The sequence below is a fragment of the Carassius carassius genome, chromosome 24 (assembly GCF_963082965.1).
Source record: "Carassius carassius chromosome 24, fCarCar2.1, whole genome shotgun sequence".
Taxonomy (NCBI): Eukaryota; Metazoa; Chordata; class Actinopteri; order Cypriniformes; family Cyprinidae; genus Carassius; species Carassius carassius.
The window spans coordinates 9,220,801-9,245,481 of NC_081778.1; the positions used below are offsets into that span (position 1 = coordinate 9,220,801).

At 39.4% G+C, this 24,681-nt stretch overlaps 1 protein-coding gene across 3 annotated transcripts in view; it reads left to right on the forward strand.

Annotated features, from left to right (window-relative positions):
* The window catches only part of LOC132102772 (triple functional domain protein-like), a 217,056-nt gene that overhangs the window by 88,270 nt on the left and 104,105 nt on the right, over nucleotides 1-24,681 (forward strand). The gene's annotated exons all lie outside the window — the stretch shown is intronic.

The window sequence follows — 24,681 nt, forward strand, 5'->3', positions numbered from 1 at the left end:
GTGTTAGCTTTCACTGTTATGTTGATGATACTCAGCTCTATATTTCTTCGAGGCCCGGTGAAACACACCAATTTGAAAAACTAATCGAATGCATAGTCGATATAAAAAACTGGATGACGTAATTTCTTACTGCAAAATTCTGAAAAAACAGATGTGTTAATTATAGGACCTAAAAACTCTGCATGTAATAACCTAGAACACTGTCTAAGACTTGATGGCTGCTCTGTCAATTCTTCAGCATCAGTTAGGAACCTAGATGTGCTATTTGATCACAGTCTTTCCTTGGAAAGCCACGTTTCTGGCATTTGTAAAACTGCATTTTTTCATCTAAAAAATATATCTAAATTACGGTCTATGCTCTCAATGTCAAATGCAGAAATGTTAATCCATGCATTTATGTCCTCAAGGTTAGATTATTGTAATGCTTTATCGAGTGGTTGTTCTGCATGCTTAGTAAACAAACTACAGCTAGTCCAAAATGCAGCAGCAAGAGTTCTTACTAGAACCAGGAAGTATGACCAAATTAGCCCGGTCCTGTCAACACTGCACTGGCTCCCTATCAAACATTGTATAGATTTTAAAATATTGCTTATTACTTATAAAGCCCTGAATGGTTTATCACCTCAGTGTTTGAGTGAGCTCCTTTTACATTATAATCCTCTACGTCCGCTACGTTCTAAAAACTCAACTAAAAAGGCAATTTTATAATACCTAGAATATCAAAATCAACTGCGGGCTTCAGATCCTTTTCCTAAACTCTGGAATAACCTACCTAACATTTTTTGGGAGGCAGACACACTCTTGCAGTTTAAATCTAGATTCTGTCACCGATGGAGTTTCGGTTCCTTGCCGCTGTCACCTCTGGCTTGCTTAGTTGAGGTCACTTCATCTACAGCGATATCGTTGACTTGATTGCAAATAAATGCACAGACACTAACTGAACAGAGATGACATCACTGAATTCAATGATGAACTGCCTTTAACTGTAATTTTGCATTATTGACACACTGTTTTGTTAATGAATGTTGTTCAGTTGCTTTGACTCAATGTATTTTGTTTAAAGTGCTATATAAATAAAGGTGACTTGACAACGACAGACGCCTCAGGAGCGCAACTGCCCAAGGGCTTTGGAAAGAAGGAGAAAACGATGCGTGCATGTGTGTGTTTACTCACTGGGCGCGTTGACACACACAACCACACACCTACAGACATGTTTAGCTGAGCAAGCCAAATGAAGCGAGTGAAAAGTAGGCCCATTTTGACAGAAAGGGCAATGAAGTTACTTGAAAAATATGCTACATGGTATTAAAATAGAGCAGTAGAGCAAGTACAATGCTGTATCAATTGCGACGCAAACATCCACAAGCAAATAAAAAGGCACTTCTCAAAGTTGGAGAGACATTATCTCTTTATTCCCGGAACACCTGTGCCATTGGAGAGGGTGTTTTCTGCCACGAGCTGTCCACAGGCTGGGATCCAGACTAACCTCTCATCATGACATGTTACATTTTTTATATAAAATTTTGAAAAAATTATCACGGCCGAAAATATTATCAAGCTCATTTTTTTATCATGCGATTAATTGATTTATCGACTATCGCAACAGGCTTACCAGTTTATATGTTTTCTTTACATTATTGTTTTATGTATTTAAGTAGCATTTTTATATTGTCTGAATTTAGTTAATGTTTTTTATTGGTCAGGTCTTTCTCAATGGTACTAACCCATTTAATGCAAGTTAAATAAATAAAAAATTTAAATATTCAGTCAATCTCATTAGCACATTCTATTTAACATTCTACTGTTGACTGGTGTTTCCCAAAATCTCAGAGAGCAAATGCAATATATGCAGTTTTAGGGCTGTAATTGCAAGATCCTGCCAAAGTATAATGGGGTAGGCCTTGCTGTTTACAGACACCTTGCTGTTTACCAGTCGTCTGATTTAAGCACATTTGGGAAATGTGATATGTAGAGATTGAAATACGTCAGTTGTTTATTGTAAAATCATTGAAGTGTAAGATGATATTATTCTAAAAGTGCAGCTCTTGAGGTGGACCTGTTTGGTTACTGACGTAAAAGACGACTTTGGTTTATTTGCAAACCCATGTGGAGCTCTCTTGTAGTTTGACCAAAATTTGGTGTTTGACTAAGACTGAGTTTGACGAATTAACATTATTTCTCACCGCTCTAATTGATTTCCTTGCAGTCAACAAATGTGAATAAAAATACTCTAAGGTTAGTGGGACTTTCTTCAGTAATTCTTCTTTCCATCAGATGGATACCCAGCTCTGGGAAATGAAGGTCTCTCGTCACAAGGGCTGAAAGACAGCGGAGACCAGGACAACTAGAGCCCGAGATACAGATCCCCTGTAAAGACCTTGTCTCAGAGGACCACCAGGACAAGACCACAGGAAACAGATGATTCTTCTGCACAATCTGACTTTGCTGCAGCCTGGAATTGAACTACTGGTTTCGTCTGGTCAGAGGAGAACTGGCCCCCCAACTGAGCCTGGTTTCTCCCAAGGTTTTTTTCTCCATTCTGTCACCGATGGAGTTTCGTTTCCTTGCCGCTGTCGCCTCTGGCTTGCTTAATTGGGGTCACTTCATCTACAGCGATATCGTTGACTTGATTGCAAATAAATGCACAGACACTATTTAACTGATAAGAGATGACATCACTGAATTCAATGATGAACTGCCTTTAACTATCATTTTGCATTATTGACACACTGTTTTCCTAATGAATGTTGTTCAGTTGCTTTGACGCAATGTATTTTGTTTAAAGCGCTATATAAATAAAGGTGACTTGACTTGACTTGACAAGGATGGCAGTATGAAATAAATTAATATCTAAGGAAATTTTCCTCAATGCATGCGTCATATCTAAAGGACATATGATTGTGCAACCCTGTCTCAACATGGCTGGTGCTCCCCTGTCAAGAATGTATGAGCCATTGTAGACTCACTGGTTGTAAAATAACAAGCAATCAAGACTTGTGAACAAGGTCCATAAAAGCAAGGATGGGAATAAGTCAGTAAAGGTTGCCAATGGAGAGGCAGAGGAGAGGGGGAGAAATGCAGCCTGTAAATGGAAGAATGGGCCGAGGGATCCATAACTCATGTGAGGTGGGGACTGTATTGGGATGCACCGATGTGTGAGAAGAAATGAGCTGGCATTAGCTCAGACACCCTCTCAGAACCACGGAAAATCCGAAATCCAAATGTGAAGTATAATTAATTCTTAGCAGACATCTCATTTGGCTCGCATTATGGCAGCACAAACTCTACACTAAATTGCTGATGTAGATTGGTTATTTATTATAGTGTGTGACTAAAATGTTGTTGTTGCATCTAGAATGAAAATGACTTGGTTTCTCTTTCCTTGGATTTCAGTTAATACAATATTTCTGATGGTGTGGTTAGCCCACTACAAATGTTAATACCAGTAAATCAAATAGATGATTTGAATGATGATTCACGTCCGCTCTGCTTAAATTTTACAGATAACCAATATATCAACACAACTACTATTAGTTTTGGCTGATTGATAAAAACAATATATCACTTGACCTTTAGTGAGGACATCAGCATCCCATACTTATGACTAAAATTCAACATATGCAGGATCAACATTTGTGGACTTTTCATCAGGAGGATCATCTGAATGTGACACTAGCCAAAACACAAAAGGTTTGGAACACAGCTTCCTGGTTTGCTCAAATAAACAATAGGTGAAGCTTGACTGGTGAGCAGTTGCATAAAGATAAATATTGTTACAGGGTTATAGGGCTACATATGTGTAGTAGCAGAAATTATAATTAAACATAAATGACTGATACATTGGCTAATATTTTAAACAGACTGCATTAACAGAGAAACATTGGAAACTGATGAGCCCCATTTTCTTAAAGTAGTCTACTGATCTAGAAATTGAATGCTCACCTCCAACCCCTTTGCTGCCTGCTTATACATCTCGCCTCATTCCATCAGGTATATCTCTGACATGACATGATTGATGTGGACTGAGAGAATAAAATATGAACTGGGTTTGGTGTGTAGAGGCATGGCTGAGGACTTGCCTGCTAAATCAAAATATCAAAACCTGAGAAAGTGGCACATCCTCACCTCTGAGTCTGGCCTATATTTAGACAGCAGCCAAAAAAAGGAAACATATCTTAGCACCAGCCAACATACACACAGACATACACACACACACACACACACACACACATACACAGTCAAAAGTTTCCATCCGTACATGATTAGAATGGAGGCCCATATTGTGCCTGCCTTGCTTTGCCTCAAAAACCTCAAAGAACATAATACGTTTCTCATATAGAAGCCCTCCGACCATGCTGATCAGTTTCAATCATTTTGTTTTCATTGTGGCTTAAATTGGCCAAATCATTTGAGTCATCAGTCCTACAGGCTTGTAAATTGAGCTGCTGTATCTGAATCAGGGAACAGACAATGATTGGTGTGTTTAACAAGTTTATTTTGCTACGTTACATCAGTTTATGGTGGAATGTTTGGCTCAGTCATACTGCAAAAATGGCTTACCACCAATAAATAGTTTGTCATTTCATTTTTGATTCAGTAATGTCATCATCCAGTTCAGGTCAGTTCTCAACCAATAATGTCTGTGCAATCAAATCCATAATATTACAAAATATTAAGTGTCACCAACTATGCAGGCCAAAAGGTAATGATGGCAAGGACCCCAAACTCCATTGGTGACAGAAATGGAGAAAAAACAACAACAACAACAACAACAACCTTGAGAGAAACCGGGCTCAGTTGGGGGTTCTCTTCTGGCCAGACAAAACCAGCATGGTGTAGTTTAGAAGCATGTGGCAAAAAATTCATTTTTTTTTTTCACTGAATATGGTTCTGCCTTAAATGAACTTGTTGTATCTTGGTGTGGACAAGACATATTTTTTTCGATTTTCACCCCAGTGCAGTACATCATTCAAATCAGTGGCTGAACTTTCTGGTTTCTCCCAAGGTTTTTTCTCCATTCTGTCACCGATGGAATCAGTAGTGTAGCCAGAAAAGAGACTGGTGGGTGTGCATATGAAAATCTGGGTGTGCCATATTTATTGTCAGATTACTGTGCAAAATGATTAACCCTAACCATAACCATGCCCCACATAACCATAAAACTATATAAAATAATATAGCTAGCTGCAAGCAGCAATACAAGGCCAAGCCCTGCGAGGCAGGGCAAGCAGACCAAGTATGGTGCACAGCAAGCATTTAAGCACAAAGAGCAGTGCGGAGCCTGAAGGATAAAACATCAGAAATCGGGGACAGTACTTTTATGCGGCTCGGCATGAAGATCATTTGAGCAAATGTTGGACAATTTTGGACCAATTTTGGAGGAGTTTTTTTCCGTAGCCAGGAGTGCAGGAGGAGTCACATCTGTTGATGTTGGGTCTGGGGAGGGAGAAACATCCTCATCAGATGTAACGTTAGGCCTTGTGTCCGGCTGTCCATCAAGCCGAGGTTTTTAAAAAAAAAAAATTAAGAAGGGAGATCTGCGACATATTGCTAGCTAGCAATGTGCAATCAAAAATTCTCTGTTTATATCATAGACAGTAAGGTTTATATGCGGCAAAGATCTATGGGGAGCTGCTGGGGTCACAGTTAGCTGCTGTTTGCTGATTGGTTGGCAGTCCGAATGTCGGAAGATATTTTTTCACAAAAATAATTTAAAATGTAAATTACATTTTAACATTTTGAGCATTATGGCACCATATATTGGATTCTTATTTCTGTGCCCCTGAGTATGATTTTAGAATGTTCAGTGGCATCACAGAACTGCCAGATTCAAACAGTTTTCGTGCGTTGGCTGGCACTGAGCCAGAGACGGAGACGGACGCGCTCAGCGCTTGTCATTTATCACAACTAATATGCAGTGTTTTCAACCACATAATGTTTATTTTAGGTTTCATACATTTAAATATACATAATCACTAGTAAAACAATACATTGGTAGTTTGTAAAATACACACTGATGTCTATGGAAGCAGCAAAAACTATCTATCTATTCAAATGTAATTTGCCGACGTGTTTTATTCTTATATCAGACACACATAGCAGAACAATGAAGTTTGCTCTATTCTTCTCCCAGTTCAACAGCCACTTACGTTCATGTATTTCGGAAGAAACTGTTAAATCCGTCTGACAGGACTCTGAACTGCAGCGCTCATCTCGTTATAGATCAAGATAATTTATAAAGGTTTTTAAACGAAGAATTGGACTATAAGATAGTTGACATGGTAAGCAAGTTTGTGAATATATTTTAATAAAAAATGAAAAACGAATTAGTTATTGTGGCTGCGGTGTGTCACGTGACATTCATGACGCGTCGCCATGGAAACAAAGGGTCAGTTAAAATATTTGTAACTTACGCATGAAAGGGTTGATTTAAAAATATATATTTTTTAAGTAAACAACAATAGCACAAGTTTAGTAAACAATTTTTATTGAGACTGTAAAAGATTATTCTGCATCTATTTTTAGGCTACGCCACTGGATGGAATTTTGCTTCCTTGCCGCTGTCGCCTCTGGCTTGCTTAGTTGGGGACACTTCATTTACAGCGATATCATTGACTTGATTGCAAATGATTGCACAGATACTATTTAAACTGAACTAAGATGATGACATCACTGAATAGTTCAACTTTGACAGCTATTCGGATCCCTTTTGTGGGATTCCATGACATGACATGTGTAACCATGTCATTGAATGCTTGTCAAGTTCACACACTTGTTCGGCACCAGGATATCATCTGTCCACAATTGTGAATTAAATCTGTGAACTGAATATTAACAGCATCTTTTACTCTTGGTATGGCTGTCTGAGTAATTGACCTGGTTGAAATGTATGGCCATTGGGAAAAGCTGACTTCTGAGCATAAAACAAAAATTGCTCTACCTAGAAGAGTGGTGTGACACTTCCCTGTGTAGTGTATCTCCAGTATTGATTCCTTTGTTGAGCTGTGCAGTGATGGTGTTCAAATTCAGTTGTGTCATTAATAATGCATTACTGGACCCTAGGGTTAATAGCTAACTTGTGTTTCACACTTGGCTGACCAGTTAATTTAGGAAACACTGGCAAAGCTTATTATTATTTGTATAATTATTATTTTTGTCACAAATATTATTTTTTTTATTTGTGACATCCTATATTAGTTTTTGTGAGGATATATGCATTTCTACCAGGACTTATTTAACATTCAACAATGATAAGCCATGGTTTACAGCAAAACACATCTTCGTCAGGCCAAAGAGGATGCCTACAGAAATGGGGACAGAGTCTTGTACAATCGGGCCAGGAACACACGGAACAAAGCGATTAGAGCGGCTAAAAAGACCTAAGCTAAAAAGTTGGAAGACCAATTTACTTCCAGCGACTCAACTTCAGTGTGGAGTGCAATGAGAGCCATCACCAACTACAAGACACAATCCCCCTGCACTGAGGCTAATCAACGACTTGCTAATGATCTGAATGAGTTGTATTGTATATTTGAAACCCCCAATACCCATTCTGACCATCTCCCTAGACAACCATTAACACCACATGCAATCTCCCTCTCTACACCTCCTGCTCTTCAAATCTGTGATGATGATGATGTGCGCCAGGTCTTCAGGAAGAACAAAAGAAAAAAAGCACCAGGCCCAGATGACATTAAACCAGCCTGTCTGAAAACCTGTGCTGACCAGCTGGCCCCCATCTTTTCACAGATCTTCAACAGAACTCTGGAGTTGTGTGAAGTGCCTTCCTGCTTCAACCGCTCCACCATCATCCCCATTCCAAAGAAACCCAAGATAACAGGACTTAACGACTACAGACCTGTGGCTCTAACATCTGTCGTCATGAAGTCTTTTTAAAAACTGGACCCTTACTGGACCCCCTGCAGTCTGCTTATCGAGCAAACAGGTCAGTGGATGATACAATCAATATGGGATTGCACTTCATCCTGCAACATCTGAAAAAAAACAGGGACTTATGTGAGGATCCTGTTTTTGGACTTTAGTTCGGCTTTCAACACCATCAACCCAACAGCCCTCCTGACCAAACTGACCCAGCTCTCTGTTCCTAGCTCTATCTGTCAGTGGATCACCAGCTTTCTGACAGATAGGCAACAGTTAGTGAGACTGGGGAAATTCATGTCAAACAGCTGCTCCACCAACACTGGTGCCCCTCAGGAATGTGTTATCTCCCCACTGCTCTTCCCCCTGTACACCAATGACTGCACCTCTAAAGACCCCTCTGTCAAGCTCCTGAAGTTTGCGGACGACACTACAGTCATCGGCCTCTTCCAGAACAGTGACGAGTCTGCTTAAAGAAAAGAGGTTGAGCAGCTGGCTGTCTGGTGCAGTCTTAACAACCTTAAGCTAAACACACTCAAAACAGTGGAGATGATCGTGGACTTCAGAAGAAACCCCCCTTCACTCCCCACACTCACCATAAATAAAGGTGACCATCATGAACAGCACTGTGACTGCAGTGGAGTCATTCAGATTCCTGGGAACCACCATCTCTTAGGACCTGAAGTGGGACAATCACATTGACTCCATTGTGAAAAAAGGCCCAACAAAGGTTGTAATTCCTTCACCAGCTAAGGAAGTTTAACCTGCCACAGGAGCTGCTAAAACAGTTCTACTCAGCCGTCATTGAGTCTGTACTGTGCACTTCAATAACTGTCTGGTTTGGTTCAGCTACAAAATCAAACATCAGAAGACTACAGAGAACGGTCCGGACTGCTGAAAGTATTATTGGTGCTCCCCTGCCATGAACCCCTCATGAACTGTATACATCCAGAGTGAGGAAAATCACTCTGGATCCCTCACATCCAAGTTAGCCCATCTTTGAACTTTTGCCATCTGGCTGGCACTTCAGATCCGCAAATACCAGGACAGGCACAAGAACAGTTTCTTCCCCCAGGCAATCTACCGCATGAACGGTTAAATATTCCCCACTTATGCAATAAAAATGTGCAATATCCTTATATTTATTTGTTAACCCTCCATCCTAGTACATCCCTGCATTTTACTCAATCCTATTCCATTATCATTTATATCACAATTGTTTATATGCTTATTTATTTATTTTTTTTTCGTGTGTGTGTCTGTGTGTTGTTGTCTCTGTGTACTGGAAGCTCATGTCACTAAAACAAATTCCTTGCCAAGCTGCCATGTTTGCGGATTTGTCATTTCAACACCCTTTTGCCGTTGTTCATTTGTTGTCATGTTATTCATTTGATTCAGTCATTATGTTCAAGTGTGTGTCATTATCCTCTACTTCAGTTCTCTTTGTGTTTGATGATCTGGTCTCAAAAAAAGAAGAAATAATATATATATATATATATATATATATATATATATATATATATATATATGTTGACCCAGATACTGTGCTTACATTTACCAGGCTTTAGTCTTGTTTACTTTTATTTTTTCAAGAAGAGCTCAATCGTTATGATGTTTTAGTAACAAGGTTCGAAAGGAGCGCATCAGATACTTAGCCTAATCAACACTGGTGGACCACAATCAAGTAATCAATACCATAGTATGAATACCGCTGTCTTACCTCTATCCATTGACGGTTTATCAGCATCCCTCCTCCACCCCATCTCCTCACTTCAAGTACTGTTTACAAATAGACAGACAGCACGCCAAATATGCATATCATATCTCAGCTAATTATATGTAAGTGTGAAAGTGAAAGTGACATACAGCCAAGTATGGTTACCCATACTCAGAATTCGTGCTCTGCATTTAACCCATCCAAAGTGCACACACACACAGCAGTGAACACACACACACCGTGAACACACACCCGGAGCAGTGGGAACTTATTATTTCACAGCGAACTCGTGAAAGATTGTTAGAGTTTGTTTACAAGAAAATACTATTTCAGTTTTTCTAATTTAAAAGTTCACGTGTAAATCAGTGTGTTACTAGCCATTTCCTTATATTTGTTTGTGAATTTTCTTTCAATTTCTGCCAAAAATTTGTCTCCACACCATTTTTTATTACAGTGTAGAAATTAATATGAATCTGCAGTATAGTGATCTTTATCACGCTATCATGTTTTTTTATTTTTTATTCTCTGATTAGATGTTGCAGTATGGTGTGGGTTACAGTCTGCTAGCTACCCTATTGTGAACTGTGCCATCATATTGAGTGTGAAGTCGGACTGTGCTGGGTTTGATATTGTAATGGTAAAGGAGAACAATGTGGAAAAAAAGGCAGTTGCTGCTTCCTGTGGAGATTAACCTCCCAATAACATTCATATTATTATTCACCCATTCAACCCTGCCTTTGTTAAACCCAAACTCCATTCTCAGTAACAAGGAATAGTCACTTTACAGTGAACAACACCAACTGGGTTGATGTATAGCCTAATTGTTTATGCATATGCATTTTATTCGGCTGTGAAAAGTATGGTAAAGTATATGTGTATGTATATATTAGGGGTGAACCCAAATAGTCGACGATTCGATGCTTCGTTTTGAGGAGCCTGATTCGACTACCAAACTAAGAGCCGAATATTCGCGGGCTGTTATGATTATACCATTCTTACTATATGTGAGCGCTCAAATGTCTGATTTTCTCCCAATAAGTTAATATGCAGCCTATTATGATAAAGACGTGAATAAGAATCTGAAAAGAAAGAAGCTTCAAATAAATATTTTAAAGTGCTTGAATAAATCCAACCACCCCTATAGATTTATGTTTTACTTTCCATAATCCGTGACCGACAGAGGAGCATCTTGGTGGCAGGGATTTAAAACTTTACCAAGACTCAAACTGACATAGGCAGCTAATGGATTTTTTACAAGTAGGGTACAGGCATAGACAGTAAAAGAAATAGACTCAGCGACCCCATTGGATTCAACTGAGACAAATGAAGTCAATTAGAAGCACACACTTCCTGGGGGTCGAGCGTACTGCGCAGACTCAAGCTGAGCTTGATGACGTAGAGGTCATGTGAGCAACCTGTAAGTATTCTAATCGCTGTGCCAAGAGAAATCTGAATCACCCACCGAATCTTGCAGACGTTGTTGAATAATTTTGTCCCGTTGCTTTTATGGGCTTCTCCCTTGACTTCATGCCTCCACGTCCCCCCGATAGCCTTGTAGACAGTAAAAGATTGCCTGCGAGCTTCTCCTACTTTCCATACGGTAATTTCTCTACTGTGCAACAGAGAGTCGCAGGTTATGATGCAACCTATTTTTACAAAAACTGCTTCTATGGGGCCACAACGTAAGATACAAGGTAATGGGGCCTTTTATACATTTTCGTGTTTCTTTAGAAATAATGAATGGACAAATGGAGTCTTTAAACGCCTCAGATGTAAAGTTATTCGCTGTCAAAGTGACGGAAAAATGAATGGGAGTCAATGGAATGCTAACAGCAGGTGGGGGTCCGCTAGCCAATGGCGGCGCCCAGGGGTGCTTCAAAAAATAACAAATGATTTCAAAACATTTCAGCCGGTGTATATATATTGTGAATATATTATTTACCTCATATAAGATGCATTTGATTTTGAGTCAAGCGCTTCATTGTAGTACTATGTTGATATCTCTTCAGCGCACAACGCGAGCAGGTCAAACTACAAATCAGAATATTAATAACTATGTATGGACTGTCACACCCATACCATTACAATGAGAACACCATTATAATAAAACGCTGTGAATGTTTAGTGTTTAGCTGCCATGTTTCTGCACATTGTTTCGTGAAGAACGCGTCCACAAAAGGAGTTTGCATTCAGAGCCGCGCAGACACGTTAATTTGCAATCGGGCTCTTTTTGCAGATAGCCTGATATTAAGTCCTGATGTTAACGTTATGTTGTATAAAAAACGAAACGTATTCGACATGAAATTATGAGTTTAATCCCATTGATTAAAAACTTATCACATGCGTCACTCAACTGGTCATATTCAGCGCGCGCAGCTCAAAACAGAAATAGTCAGCTGCAAATATATCTTGACCCTAAAAAAATTCTAACAAAACGTTTCTCAGTGGTTTACAGTAGTATCAAATGTACTTAAAAACATACTAAAAGTTTACCAAAGTTTGACTCCAAGAAAGGCCCCATTTTCAAAATGGCAGCCGCCCAGGTCCTTAAAATGACCATTACTCCTTTGTATTCCTCCTAGACCAGAAATATTGGTGCCTGATACATGTTTTGGCCATTTAATATTCTAATTAGCATATTTGCATGATAGATAAGTGATAACAAGTCCAATTATATATTAAAGCAATTGGTTCCAAGCATATTTATGGGAAAAATATGTACAATTTCCCTTAAGTACAGGTACGTGTTAAAAAAATAAAAAAAAAAAATAAAAAAAATAGGATATCATGGAAAAGTTCTTTATTTTTTTCTAATTTAATTTAAAAAGCAAACTTTTTTATATTCTAGATTCATTGCACACAAACTGAAATATTTAAAGAGTTTTTTGTTTGAGGTGTGATGGTTACGACTTACAGCTTCAGTATCTCAAAAAATGTGAATATTTTCTCAAAGATCAATCAAAAAAAGATTTACAAAACAGAAATGTTCAAGATCTCCAAAGTAGGTTTAATTATGCACTCAGTACTTGGTTGGGGCTCCTTTTGCAATTACTGTCTGTGGCACTGCAGGTTGCTTTGATAGCGGCCTTCAGCTCCTCTGTATTGTTTTTCAGATGTTACTTATCTTCCTCTCCACAATACCCCATAAATTCTCTGTGAGGTTCAGGTCAGGTGAGTTGGCTGGCCAACGAAGCATTTGGTTTTAGCACTGTGGGTAGGTTTTGCACTGTCAGTTTGTTTTATGTTTTGTTTCTTGTGTCTAGTGTCAGCACATGGCCTTGTTAATTGTTTTCTCGACCATGTGCTCCTTTAGCCCCTCCTCCTTGTTTCCTTTTTACCACACCGTCTTGTTAGCCTGGTTCGTCTTAATGTGCTCACCTGTCCCTCATGTATTTTCCTCCCTATTTATAGTGCCCCTTACCCTTTTGTGTTTGCTGGTTCATGGTCATTCTCACCCCCCTCTGTCTGTGGATGTGGCTGAATATGTGTCCGTGTTTCCTTGTCTGGTTGGTCTTGTGCCCTTGTCTAGTTCTTGTACGTCTATGTTTTTGTCTGGCTCCTTATTTTAGTAATTTGTTTGTTTTTATTTTATTGCTTTTGGTTTTTATTTGTAATATTTAGTTTTTCTAGTCTTGATTCTTGGTTTTGTTTGATTATTCTCTAAGTTGGTTAAATTGGTAATTTCTTGTGTTACTTAACCTTTTATTAGTTTATTGCCTTATATCTCTCCTTGTCTTGTTTTTTTTTTTTTTTTTTTTTGTGTTTGTGGAGCTCTGTCCTGTCTAGTCTTGTGTTAGAGTTCCTGACCTGGCCCCATGTGTCCTGCCCTGGATCTACCTACCTGGCACTTGGTCTGTTTCAGAGTCAGTGGTCAAGTGTCTGAGCTCTGCTCTATGGTGCCTTGTGTGGTCTTCTCCATCAGCCTGGTTTTGCTGCCCCCTCTGTTGCCAAGTATTCTGCCAGTTGTTTCCTGAAGCTTTCCCAGTGGCCTCCCCTAGCTGTTCCTGTTTACTGTTTTCCTGTTGTGGTATCTATTGTTCACTTCACTACCCTCTTGTATCAGTCTGTTTTGTCAAAACCTTTTTACCTCACACTGCAATTGGGTCCTCCCTCCTAGATCCCTGACATAGGTGCTAAATCCCTGCTGCAAAATTAAATCTGCATCTCCATTAAGCTTGTCAGCAGATTGAAGCATAAAGTGCTACAAAATCTCCTGGTAGATGGCTGCATTGACTTTGGACTTGATAAAAAATAATGAACCAACACCAGCAGACGTCACAGCACTCAAATCATCACTGACTTCAGAAACTTCACACTGGACTTTGGATTCTGTGCCTCTCCAGTCTTCCTCCAGACCTTGATTTCCAAATTAAATGCAAAATTTACTTTCATCTGAAAAGAGGGCTGTGAACCACTTAGCAACAGTCCAGTTATTTTCCTCCTTACCCTAGGTGAAATGCTTCTGATGTTTTTTTTTCTGGTTCAGGAGTGGCTTGGTTTTAGGAATGTTACAGCTGTAGCCCTTTTCTGAAGATGTCTGAGCGTGATGACTCTTGATGCACTGACTCCGGCTTCAGTCCACTCCTTTCAGTCAACTTTCTATAAATATATTTTGATACAGCACTCTATGAACAGCTAATCCTTTCAGCAATGACCTTCTGTGGCTTACCCTCCTTGTGGAGGATGTTGATGATTGTCTTCTGGACAACTGTCAAGTCAGTAGTCTTTCCCATAATTGTGGTTGCATGTTCTGAACTAGCCTAGGAGGTACCCAGTATTTATACTCATTTAATAAAACTAATCAAGCTCAAAATGGAATATTCTATTTTTTTTGAGATACTGAATTTTTTATTTTCCTAAGCTGTAAGTCGTAACAAACAGAATTAAAACAAAAACCTCAATATTTCTGTTTGTGTGCAATGAATCTAGAATATACAAAAAAGTTTACTTTTTTGAATTACATTACAAAAAATAAAGAACTTTTTTTTTAAGTAGTCAAGGATGAATTTTGTTTGAGCAAAATGGTATACTGTACACTGTGCCGTGCTGCAACAACATTACAATGAGTCAAGCAATATCAAATGTCAGTATTCTCTTCTACCATCTTCTGAATTGCTGAAAATTGTGAATTTAGTTTTGTTGGGTTTAGTATAATGCCACCTTTATACTCAAAAACATCTATAGAGGATGCATTACATGTATTACCTTATTAAAATTGAAATGAGTGACCATTTTAGAGGTTTCAAACACAGGCCTCTGTTCGGGCTAGTACAGGGTTGTTTATGATCAAAGTTATACAACTCCAATTTAAGTTACTTTTGGGTGCAATAACTTTTACATCGAATGTAAAGTCTGTGTTTTAGCAAAAAAACAGGTACTGAGTAGGAGTTTCATGACATAGGCTAAATTGTTTACATCTCTGGTTCACCCCAAACAATGATAAAACCTTACAGTATCCTCACAAAATCTTGTATTTCATAAGTATGTAATCATGTCAGTGCAATTTAGACAAGTCCAATGGATTCATAGACCCAGAAAACATGGGGTTAGACACCAAGATTACTTGACTAAGTCAAATAATGAAGGAGTTAGGCTATTTTAAGGGCTCCCTGCCCATCTTGGGCACCATCTTGAAAATTACACCTTTCTAGTGGTCAAACTTTGGTAAACTTTTAGTATGTTATTAAGGACACCTAATACTACAAAAAACAGCAGAGAAACCTTTTGTTAGAATTTTTTTAGGGTTAGGTGTTTTATTTTCATATATGCAGCCGCCTAAAATGCAGAACATTAATAACTACTGTCATATAGGCTAACGTTATAATGAGAGCACTATTGTAAAAATTGCGAATTGTTAGGGTTTCACTGACGTTTAGTGTTAACTATCTTTTAATCAAAATATAAAAACATTATTTACCCCAGTTGTATCTGTGAGGCATTTGTTACACATTTTCCCTGTGTTAACATCAGTGATTAGGCGAATGTCTGACTTGACTCAGTGTATTTTGCCCCGCCCCCAAACATATCATTTGACTATCAGTCGAATATCAGCATGATTCAAAAATTCAGATTCGACTATGAAAATCCTTAGTCGGGGACTATATATATATATATATATATATATATATATATATATATATATATATATATATATATGCGTAAAGCAAATATTATTCAATATTTTTAGATAAATATTGATCAGGTCAATTAAACAGTAAATATTTTACAATTTTGAGATTATTTGTTTGCTGATTGACCACCAGAAGTGCCAGAAGTAGAAGAGACAATATATCCAGGTCACAACATGTTCACATGTTGAGAGACCTCAACCACCTTCTCCCATATTATCTCTTGAGCAGTTCTTTACTGTGCAGTATTTCACTTTGTAATTTCCTATTTCTACAGTGCAATATGACCGCTACGTACCTCAGCACTTGTCACTTTCTACTTCTCTGCACATAGTTTTTTATGTACATCTGATGTCTTTGCATGCCTCTCTGTAGTTTTTATTTATTGTACTGTATTGTATTGTTACATGGTGTACTGTGTATAATTAATATTATGTTTATCTATAGTGTCTATAGTGTCTGAAGACTGGAGTAATGACAATTCAGTTTTGCCATCACAGGAATGTATATTAAAATAGAACCAGTTATATTAAATTGCAATAAAAAAATCACAATATTACTTTACAATATTATTTACTGCATTTCTTCATCAAATACGTGTCTATTTGCAAGATATTAATCAAATGTTCAACAAGATGTTTAAAGCAGAACACAATAATTTTCCTGATCACAGAATTCTGACTGACCTCTATGTGCTCACTGGGTACTGACATTTATTTATTTTTTAGGTAATATGTTAGAATTTTTAATTGGTGAATAGGTTTAAAGCAAGATTTTGGCACTATTTGTACTCAGGGAGATTGGTGTCAGTGATCATGTTTTATGCATTGGCAAAGCTATTGATGAATTAAGATCTTGCCATCTGTTGAGTAGGAGGGGGAGAGAGAGAATGAGGATCAGGGTTGCGGAGGAGAGGGAAGAACGGGGATGTATCTCTGACTGGGGAGGCCGTGACATACAGACCTAATAATATGTTATTAACTGTACAATCATCACACTGAAGTAAATAAAAATAAGTAAATAAATGAAATAACTGAATGGGATAACACTTCACATGCTTTAGCTATGATCCTGTGATATTGTGCTGTTTCATAAATGTAGACTAATCAACCTAATAATAAATTATACCATGTGTTGCTTTTCCTGTTTAAGTTGTGTGTATGTCAAGTCAAGTCACCTTAATTTATATAGTGCTTTAAACAAAATACATTGCGTCAAAGCAACTGAACAACATTCATTAGGAAAACAGTGTCAATAATGCAAAATGATAGTTAAAGGCAGTTCATCATTGAATTCAGTGATGTCATCTCTGTTCAGTTAAATAGTGTCTGTGCATTTATTTGCAATCAAGTCAACGATATCGCGGAGTCACGTGACCTTTCCCAGCGATGCAGACCTAGTCTCTCGAGCTCTTCCTCAAAACCCTCTTAAACTATATATTTCAACTAAGACCACGACGATTTCGCTACAATTTGAGTATCAAATGTCGGCCGATAGAGTTGTACGCAAACGGGAGTTGGTAAACTCGCCAGAAAAGAAAAAATCGAAGGAGACTGTGATGGCTTCGACAGACCTTGATTGTGCTAATCTGAAAGCTGTTCGGTTAGCATTAGCAGAACAACAAGAAAAGTTTGATGCTTCCATTCTGGCAGCTGTAAAAGCAGCAATGGATAGTGTGGTAGTACCTCAACTGGCTGATCTACAAGTTCAAATTAAACAAGCAAATGAAGCTGTGCATAACGTGATTGTGGACATAGAACGTCTGGGCAAAATCGTACATACAGACCAGTCTCGACTCGACTCTCTCCAAGCAACGGTGCGGGCTAACAAACGAGACATACATGGTTGTGATGAGCAAATCATATCTCTCACCAATAAACTCACCGAAATGGAGGATAGGAGTCGGAGAAACAACCTGAGGCTGGTGGGCTTAGCAGAATCCCTAGAGGGCTCGGATGCCATAGGCTTTATAAAAACGCACTTGCCTCGATGGATCCCCTCCCTGGCTGGACGTGAAATAAAAATCGAGAGAGCACATCGGCTGTACAACAACAGTGAGAAAGAGAGGAATTGTTCGCGCACACTTATTTTTAAACTGCTGGACTATGCCGACCGTCAAGCCATCTTGAAGGGGGCCAGAGATGCCTTTCCCATTACTCACGACCAGCAAACTTTATCCTTTTTCCCTGATTACAGCGCTGCCACGGTCAAGAAACGCATGGGGTTCAACGATGTAAAAAAGAAAATGTCCTTCATAGGCTTGAATCCATTTCTTATATACCCAGCGGAGCTTAAAGTGACCTTCCGACGCAAAAACTACAACTTCAAGTCTCCAGAAGAAGCAGAACGCTTCCTCAGCACCATCCAAACATCCATGGCATCTCCATCGGCGTCTTCACTCCCGGCTTCCCCGACTAATGCAGCGACCACTGATCCTGGCACCCATCGGAACCCTGGATCAGAGATGGATACATCTCAACTTCAGGACTGAGAATTCATCATACCCACGTCAGACAACGGACTTTTTAAACTTCTATGTTGACGGGTTACATAACGGTTCTGACACAGTGGTAAGAATACTGTAGAATAGGTCTGATTATTTAAATCACAGAGTTGGGTTTGGGGGCGGGTTTGCATGCTGTTTCAAGAGTCATGACTCATAGAAAGTTTACTTTTCTTCGAGCCTTGGGGCTTAGGCAATGCCTTATGTCCTGGCGGCTTGACTCTTTTTTGTACATAGTTGTTATGGCGCAAATACTAAAACAATGGGTGTTTTGATTTTGGGCGATAGACGCTTACAAATGACAGTAGACTATGCAGAACGGTGGTAGATATGTTCTAGTGGTTGGCACTGTTAATAACACGCGGTTACTGCTGGCTTCCATTTATGCCCCTAATGATTTTTAATGGTTTCTGTCATCGATTCAAAGTAGCTTACTAAAATTTCCTGACACTGAACTTATAGTAGGTGGTGATTTCAATTCAGTAATAAATCCTGCTCTAGATCGATCAACAGGGAATATCTCTGGTCTAGCTTCTTCGAACGCATTAAATACTTTCATCAAAGACTTAAACCTAGCAGACATCTGGCGAATTAATAATGACGGGACCAAAGATTTCTCTTTCTACTCAGCACGCCATCAGACTTACTCCAGAATTGACTACATATTTATTTATCCATCATTGATCAGTAATATTCCATTTATTAAAATGCTTCCCATCCTTTTATCTGACCACTCTCCTATAATTTGCAATTTTCTTCCGTCCTGCCCAATGCCAAAACTAAACAGATGGCGTTTTAACACTACTCTCTTAACAAACTCAGATTTTCTGGAAAAATTAAAACAACACCTTAATGATTTTCTGGAGCATAATATCAGAATCAGAATGAGCTTTATTGCCAGGTATGTTCACACATACGAGGAATTTGTTTTCGTGACAGAAGCTCCGCAGTACAACAGAATGACAGCGACAGAACATAAAACACTTAATAAAAGAATATAAAAATACAAAAAATACAAATAAGTAGATAAGGAATGACACTATACAAATTTACAATTGTAGGCAGGTATATTACAAAAATGCAGTTATGTATGTACATGTATATTATGTGCAAAATGTAAGTGTATACTAAGTATGTGTGTTAGATAAATTAAGTGTATGTATATATAAATATAAAGTGTAGTGTGTTCAGTGTGTTCAGTGTGTATCAGCTGTTCATAAGATGGATTGCCTGAGGGAAGAAACAGTTCCTGTGTCTGGTCGTTCTGGTGCTCAGTGCTCTGTAGCGTTGACCAGATGGCAACAGTTCAAAGAGGGAGTGTGCTGGATGTGAGGGGTTCAGAGTGATTTTAACAGCCCTTTTGCTCACTCTGGATAAATACAGTTCTTGAATAGATGGGAGAGTTGAGCCGATGATTCGCTCAGCAGTCCGGACTACCCGCTGTAGTCTTCTGAGGTCAGTTTTTGAAGCTGAGCTGAACCAGACAGTTACTGAAGTGCAGAGGATGGATTCGATGATGGTGGAGTAGAACTGTTTCAGCAGATCCTGTGGCAGGTTAAACTTCCTCAGCTGGCGAAGGAAGTACAACCTCTGCTGGGCCTTTTTCACAATGGAGTCAATGTGAATGTCCCACTTCAGGTCCTGAGAGATAGTGGTGCCCAGGAACCTGAATGACTCCACTGCAGTCACAGTGCTGTTCATGATGGTGAGTGGGGGGAGTGCAGGGGGGTTTCTCCTGAAGTCCACAATCATCTCCACTGTTTTGAGCATGTTAAGCTCCAGGTTGTTGAGAGTGCACCAGACAGCCAGCTCTTTAACCTCCTGTCTGTAAGCAGACTCGTCACCGTCCTGAATGAGGCCGATGAGTGTGGTGTCATCTGCAAACTTCAGGAGCTTGACAGAGGGGTCCTTAGATGTGCAGTCATTAGTGTACAGGGAGAAGAGCAGTGGGGAGAGAACGCAGCCCTGGGGAGCTCCGGTGCTGATTGTACGGGTGCTGGATGTGTATTTTCCCAGCCTCACTAGCTGCTGCCTGTCTGTCAGGAAGCTGTTGATCCACTGACAGACGGAGGTGGGCACGGAGAGCTGAGTTAGTTTGGACAGGAGGAGGTTTGGCATGATCGTGTTAAAGGCCGAGCTGAAGTCCACAAACAGGATCCTCACATAGGTCCCCGGTCTGTCTAGGTGTTGCAGAACATAATGCAGTCCAATGTTTACTGCATCGTCCACAGACCTGTTTGCTCTGTAGGCAAACTGAAGAGGATCCAGCAAGGGTCCAGTGATGTCCTTCAGGTGGGCCAGCACCAGTTTTTCTGTAGTCATTTAGTCCTGTAATTTTGGGTTTCTTGGGGATGGGGATGATGGTGGAGCGTTTGAAGCATGAAGGGACTTCGCACAGCTCCAGCGATCTGTTGAAGATCTTTGTGAAGATGGGGGCCAGCTGGTCAGCACAGGATTTCAGACAGGCTGGTGTAACACAATCTGGGCCTGGTGCTTTTTTCCTTTTCTGCTAATGTATGTGACAATCCACAAGTATTATGGGAGGCATGTAAATGTGTCATAAGAGGGTTCTGCATATCTTTTTCATCATTTCAGAAGACAATAAAGAGTAAAAGATTTAATGAACTTGAACATGAGATAGAATTATTGGAGAAACAACAGAAAGATTTGTTCATAGAAGATAGGGCAAATGCACTCTCTGCACTTAAGGGGGAATATAATGCTTTATCTCTCCAGAAATCTGAATTTATTCTGCATAGGACTAAACAGAAATATTATTTCCATGGAAATAGGCCTAGTCGGCTTCTTGCCTGGAAGCTGAAGCAGAATGAATCTAATCGTCAATAAATGTCATTCGAGATAAACATGGTAGAGTGATAACAGATCCTGAGGGGGTGAATGAGGTATTCAGTTCTTTTTATAAAGACCTTTACTCATAAGATTTAACTTTTAATCAACAGAAGTGTATAAAGTTCCTCAACGCTATTTCTTTACACAAACTGGAGCCTTATGACTCGGATTTTCTAGAGAGACCTGTCACTTTGGACGAGCTGAAAAAAGCTGCAGAATCTCTCCAAAAAGACAAATCTCCTGGATTTGACGGATTACCACCAGAATTATACCTAGCTTTATGGGATACAGTAGGACAGTTGGCTCTAGAGTCAATACAATTTGCAATAAAAAATAACACATTTCATAGAGATCAGAAGACTGCTATAATTACACTTTTGTTAAAAAGTGGGAAAGATCCACTTGAATGTTCAAGTTATAGACCCATTTCTTTAATTTGTGGTGATGTTAAAATGTATGCCAAAGTGTTAGCTAGACGGGTTGATGAAGTAATTGATAAGCTAATTAATTTCGACCAAACTGGCTTCATGAGGGGAAGGATTGCTGCTGACAACATTCGCAGGCTCTTGCACATTGTTGATATAGCACAAACCCTTCCAGTTGATTGTGCAGCTCTGTCATTAGACGCTGAGAAGGCCTTCGACAGGGTGCAATGGCCATTCTTGTGGGCGGTTCTTAGACAGTTTGGATTTGGGCCTAAATTTATTTCCATGATTCAAACACTCTATAACACCCCTCTAGCATCTGTAATCACGGGTAGTCTTCAATCCGCACCCTTTACTTTGCATAGAGGGACAAGACAAGGTTGCCCTCTTTCCCCACTTTTATTTGCACTCTCAGTGGAACCTCTTGCTCAAGCAGTTAGAGAACATAAACGCATCTCCCCCATCACCGTACTTGGCTCAAAACACTTCATCTCTCTCTATGCGGATGACATTTTGCTCTTTCTCTCAGATATCGAAACCTCACTCCCCTCTGTGCTATCCTTGTTTGAGGAATTTAAGAACTTAGCTGGCTATAAAATAAATTGGTCAAAATCTACGTTGCTCCCAATGAACGCTGCAGCTCAAAATATTACACTTCCCTCAGGTATTCCCATTAATAACAGCATGCGATACCTTGGTGTTGACATATACACAACTCTCTCCCAAACTGTGAATAATAACTATACAAACATGCTCCAGAAGGTTAAAGGGGATATGCAACGATGGAGTATTCTACCTGTTTCATTACAAGGGAGGATCTCCATTGTTAAAATGAATATATTGCCCCGGTTCAACTTTTTATTCTTCATGATTCCAGCCTCCCCCCCTTTAAAATTTTTGGATCAAGCACAATCCATGATCTCAAAGTTTCTGTGGAATGGTAAAAGGGCCAGAATTAAATCGACCACATTACAACGCCCTAAGTTAGAAGGTGGACTGGCACTCCCAAACTTAAAATTTTATCATTGGGCTTTTCAAGTTCGAGCATTACGTAACTGGGCAGATGAGAGCTCCATGGTGCCCTGGAGGGTAATAGAGGAAGCACTAGCAGTACCCCACAGATTGCAGGATCTTTTATATATTAAACATAAGCATCGGAAATTAAATGAAAGATTTGGAAACATTATATCATATTCCCTTTTAGTTTGGAGTAAAGTAGAGAAACTTCTTGGAGATGTGCCACAATATCATACATTATCTCCGCTTTGGAACAACCTACTCCTTTTAACTGCAGGAAAACCCTTTATATTTATTCCTTGGGCGTCTAGGGGGATTAACACTTTAGGGAATATATATGTTGATAATGGCCTTCTCTCCTTCCAGCAATTAATCAACTTCAAAGTAATTCATAGATCGTATGCCACTCCTTACAAACCTTATTGGGTTGACTGTCAACTCTTAATTGTACTTTATGTCCGAGTTCTTCTGTTGGGACAGTTTTGCATATGTTTTGGGAATGTGCGAAAGTGAACACGTTATGGACTCATGTGTGTGACATTATGGGTAAAATACTCAGGACTACCATAGTTCCAGATCCTTGTTTATGTTTGTTAAATGATGACACCATTTTGAATTTTAAAGTAACAGATAGGAGAATGCTATTTTGTGGCATTACAGCAGCAAAAAAAACTATTCTAGAATATTGGTTTAATTCAGAGATAAATTTACTGAAACACTGGCTGTTGAATGTGCAATCAATGGCTAATTTAGAATACGCAACAGCCAGATTTAACCGGGCAAAGCCCCAAACTGTGTCAAACTGGGGATATTTGGTTGTTGAATTGAATATGTGTTTATTTGTTTTCTTTTTTAATTTTATGGGCCCATCTTCTCTTTTGTCTTTAGGTTACTGGTATTAAGTGTGTACACAGGTTGCTCAGTTGGGGGGCCATTTCTCCTCTGACCAGACGAAACCAGTAGTTCAATTCCAGGCTGCAGCAAAGTCAGATTGTGCAGAAGAATCATCTGTTTCCTGTGGTCTTGTCCTGGTGGTCCTCTGAGACAAGGTCTTTACAGGTTATCTGTATCTGGGGCTCTAGTGGTCCTGGTCTCGGCTGTCTTTCAGGGCAGTAGAGGTCCTTTCTAGGTGCTGATCCACCATCTGGTCTGGATACTTACTGGATCCGGGTGAATGCAGTGACCCTCTGATCTGGATACAGACTGGATCTGGTGGCTACGGTGACCTCGGAAAAAGAGAGACACAGACAAATATTAGCGTAGATGCCAATTACTCGTCATCCAGTTTTTTCTATCGACTATGCATTCCATTAGTTTTTCAAATTGGTGTGTTTCACTGGGCCGCGAAGAAATATAGAGCTGAGTATCATCAGCATAACAGTGAAAGCTAACACCATGTTTCCTGATGATATCTCCCAAGGGTAACATATAAAGCGTGAAAAGTAGCGGCCCTAGTACTGAGCCTTGAGGTACTCCATACTACACTTGTGATCGATATGATACATCTTCATTCACTGCTACGAACTGATGGCGGTCATATAAGTACGATTTAAACCAAGCTAATGCACTTCCATTGATGCCAACAAAGTGTTCAAGTCTATGCAAAAGAATGTTGTGGTCAATTGTGTCAAACGCAGCACTAAGATCCAATAAAACTAATAGAGAGATACACCCACGATCAGATGATAAGAGCAGATCATTTGTAACTCAAAGGAGAGCAGTCTCAGTACTATGATACGGACTAAATCCTGACTGGAAATCCTCCCATATACCATTTTTCTCTAAGAAGGAATATAATTGTGAGGATACCACCTTTTCTAGTATCTTGGACAGAAAAGGGAGATTCGAGATTGGTCTATAATTAACTAGTTCTTTGGGGTCAAGTTGTGGTTTTTTGATGAGAGGGTTAATAACAGCCAGTTTGAAGGTTTTGGGGACATATCCTAATGACAATGAGGAATTAATAATAGTCAGAAGAGGATCTATGACTTCTGGAAGCACCTCTTTTAGGAGCTTAGATGGTATAGGGTCTAACATACATGTTGTTGGTTTAGATGATTTAACAAGTTTATACAATTCTTCCTCTCCTATAGTAGAGAATGAGTGGAACTGTTCCCCAGGGGGTCTATAGTGCACTGTCTGATGCGATACTGTAGCTGACAG